The sequence below is a fragment of the Bos indicus x Bos taurus genome, chromosome 27, assembly GCF_003369695.1.
Source record: "Bos indicus x Bos taurus breed Angus x Brahman F1 hybrid chromosome 27, Bos_hybrid_MaternalHap_v2.0, whole genome shotgun sequence".
Taxonomy (NCBI): Eukaryota; Metazoa; Chordata; class Mammalia; order Artiodactyla; family Bovidae; genus Bos; species Bos indicus x Bos taurus.
This window is the reverse complement of record NC_040102.1, coordinates 32,076,349-32,080,516: the sequence shown is the minus strand read 5'-3', so window position 1 is coordinate 32,080,516 and position 4,168 is coordinate 32,076,349.

Below are 4,168 nucleotides of genomic sequence, written 5' to 3'. Positions count from 1 at the left end.
GGGGCACATGGTCTCTCTAGTTGTATCCTGTGGGCTCAGTAATTGTGGCCAGTGGGCTTACTTTCTCTGAGGCATGTGGGATCTTAGTTCCCGGACCAGGGATCAAACCCAGGTCCCCTGCATTGCAAGCCAGACTCTTTAACACTGGGTCACCAGGCCCGTCCCCACACCATGCATATTGATAAACATCTTTCCAATGAACACTTAAGTGGTTAGAGGTAATCAGTGAACACAAACAATGAGCACTTAAGAGGTAGAAAGGCTGGTTTTGCATTCTGGCAAGGGATGGAGTGCAGAAGAAAATTCTAGAGATCGGAGGGCAGAAGAGTTTTGTGTCTCCAGGATTCAAACTTCCTGCGCGGTGAAATCTAATTATGGAGATTTTCATACCTGGCAAGTCTGAAGCGAGCAGCAGAGGGACAACCACAAGGATGGAGAGGCCCATAAAACCGAGATTTCCACCAGCAGAGAGCTAGAATTCCTCTAGTTCCCCCGCTCTGCAATACCCCAAGTGTTTCTCACAGCCCTTCCCTCAATGTAAGCTCATTTACTCCAAGCATCCATCTGAATTTGGCTGGCCATGGGTATCATTCGATCTGCTTTATGGGAGGGGAAATGAGGCTGAGAAAACATTAGAGATTTAAGACAGCATGGAGAGTGAAGGTCGCCTGTGGACGGGGCTTCAGTCTCTGGGCTCCCCAGGGAGGCTAATGCAACGCAAGGAACATGCCTCTGGCCACCTCTGTCTGACCTGAGGCATCACTGTGGTCCCCTTGGCTGTGCAGAGCCTTCAAGAAACAGGTAAAGGCAGGAGAATGAATGTCTCAACGAAGACCTGCGGCGGGCCGCCCCTCGCTGCTTTCCAATGACAGGGTACATCCTTCACGGTGCGTCCTCCCAGCATTTGGCTTGGAACACGACGGGGCTTGTGGAGGGCTCGGAGATCCCCAAGGGTGGCAGGTGCTAGATATTAACATAACAGCAACTTTTGTCAAGCAGAAAGCTCCCTCACGCTGCTGATGTCGAGCTCCCCAAAGTTTAGAAATATGCAAAATTGGCTCACTGGCATCTTTACACCTGGCCGAACCTCTTAACGGCGTCTTCCCCCCACTCCGTGTGCCCAGCAGCAGGCTGCCTCGCACGTTCCACGCTCTCCTCTCTCCTCCCTTTCCTCTTCTCCTGTCAGATTCCTTCCTCCCAGTCTTTCAGGCAGCGAGTCATTTTTCTGGCGCTGTCACTTACTGCTCCGCCTAACTGCTGCAGTTCAGCGTGGCCGAACTAATGATGCAGCAATTAAGAGTGATTAGGGTTATTGATAATAAAGAGACTTCATAAACGTGATTAAACACACTCATTAATGAGCGCGCGGTGGGTGCTTGCGTGGGGTGGGCTGGGGTGGAATGAAAGGTGGGAATGACGGGGAAAAGAATCTTACTCTGGGAAGGGCCTGGTGTGGATCTGAAGATGGCTGAGTGGTTTGGCAGGAAGGTGGGGAGTCCCCGGGGGCTTGGACTTTGAGGAAATGGCAGCAAAACTGCTGTCCAGAAGACATCACTCATTTCTATGGTGTGAGTGGGGGGTGGGACCAAGCAATGAGATGTTGAAACAAAAGAGCCTTCAGAATCACTGGAAATGGTCCAAGCTTGAGATCTGTTTTGTCCTCACTTTCCCGGGGGTGAATGACCGAGGTTGTTATGAATTTACACAAGCAAAGTTCTGCCCCCAAAGCTCGCCACTCCCCGAACCATTCCCCTGCCAGCTCTTGGGATTAGGGATGGCGGCAGCATCTTTGTGCTTTTGATCATCTCTCTGCTTGCTGGGGATAAGGGTACCATTTTAATAGCATCCTTCTCTGCCTCTCTTTCTAGATAAATCTCTAGCGGGCTGGAAAGACAGAGGATATGGTCCTCATCCTCCCTGCCATGTCTAGAAACTGTGGGGAAACCTTACAGCTCACTTGCTTCAAGGACTTAGAGAATTAACTCTGACCTCCGTTCAGAGCTATGACAATTCAGAGAGGAGAGCTTCCAAGTCCATCTTCACTTATAGATTGCAGACAGTGCAAATAAACCTGAGTTTAAATAAACTGAGGGGTTTTTTTTAGAAAAAAAAAAAGAGAGCAAGCTTTTTAGAAGAGGAACCCCAATACACATGCCAAACACCCACTTTGCTGTGGTGGTTCAGTTGCTAAGTAGCGTCCAACTCTTTGCAACCACATGGACTGCAGCAGTCCAGGCTCCTCTGTCCTCAACTGCCTCTTGGAGTTTGCGCAAACTCATCCATTGAGTCAGTGATGCCATCCAACCATCTGATCCTCTATAGTCCCCTTCTCCTTTTGCCTTCAATCTTTCCCATCACCAGGGTCTTTTCCAATGAGGGCTTTCAAATCTATCTTCACTTGTAGATTCCAGATGGTACAAATAAACCTGAGTTTAAATAAACTGAAAGAGATTTTATTTTTAGAAAAAATAAGAGGAACCCCAATACATATGCCAACATGCTGCATACTATGGACTCCTGCCTTGGAGCAGGCTCCCAGGAATTCTGAGACAAGTGAGTCATTAACTAGCCTATGGTTACTGATACTTCCAAGCAGTTATACTGAATTTCTCCTATATCAGTCAATGATTAAAAAAAGAATGAATTGGTAATATCCCTTCATTTGACTTTAGTTAGTCTGGGCTCATGAAACTATGCTGTGGATCCTCAAACCGTGTTGTTGACCCACCTGGGGGACCCCTGCAGCTGGGAAAGGTCTGCTGTCTGCCCTCCACGCCATGCCCTCTGGTCCTCTGTGGACTGAGGCTTCCTGTTGGGGGGAGGATTTAACATGTCAGGGGGGCACATCGCTCACTCCTGCAGCAGAGTCGCAGCTGAAATGAAATACTCGAGCTGTTGTAAAAGATTTACACGGCCATCGTGTAACTGATATTGTGAAGGGAGATTTAATAGGCACCTTCAGTTTGCAAACGCTACTGATTTAGCCCTCAACCGACTTCTATCATGGGTTGAGCTGCTTAGGGACTCTGTCATCCAGTCGACAGCCTCCATCCAGAGCCCTTGGTGTAGACGAAAGCACCTCGGAGGGAGGAGAACTGGCAACAGTGAAAGGAACCCCTGGATCTCAGGATTGGATGCTCCTTAAATTTCATCTCATGTTGAATCCCTTTAGCAGCATCCCTGTCACATGCTCCTTGCTCGTCACCTTTCAGGGAAGCCCATTTATTTATTTGAGGGGAACTTGGATTGTCAGAAAGCTTTTCTTTAGCCTGAGATGAAATCACCAGGACCTAAAAGTTATGGTGCGGGATCACTTTGTAGGCAAGACCAAGTGATAATGAGGACTTTTTGGTACTTGAGCAGCTCAACTTCCTGGAATGGATATCAAAGTGAGCCCTGTGGAGTACTCCTCTGGTGGGGAGAAGACACCTGAGATTTTGGTGGTCCTAATTTGTCCACTCAACACTCATCTGTTGACCTTTACTCAAGGTGCCCTGGAGGATAATTGGTTCTTGTCTTAGAGGTGCTCAGAGACTGTAATAATTGGCAATGTCATATTAGCTCATCCAGGAACTATAGAGCATTCAGAAAGAGAGAAATGCAATGCACATCAATACCCTTAAGTCACACATACACTTTGACCAAGAAACTCCATATATAGGAATTTAACCTTAGAAAATAATTCTAGGACAAGATTAACATGCAGGAGGTTCACTGCAGCGCTATTGATGTGTGTGTGTTAGTCACTCAGTCATGTCTTACTCTTTGCGATCCCATAGACCGTGGCCCACCAGGCTCTTCTGTCCATGGGATTTTTCCAGGCAAGAATACTGGAGTGGATTGCCATTCCCTTCTGCAGGGGATCTTCCTGATCCAGGGATTGAACCTGGATCTCCTGCATTGCAGGCGGTCTCTTTAACATCTGAACCACCAGGAAATCAACATTATTGATAATAGCCCCGAACCAGAAATAACCTTAGTGTCCAATAACAGGGGAACAGTTAGATAACTTATGGCTAAATTCATTCAATGAAATATTATGCAGTCACTAACAACCATGCTTTCAAATAATCTTCTCAGGTCATGGGGGAAATTCTCACCATGGGATCTTAAGTGAAAACAAACAAACAAGATATAAAACCATATATCCGGCTTTGAATATCTGTCT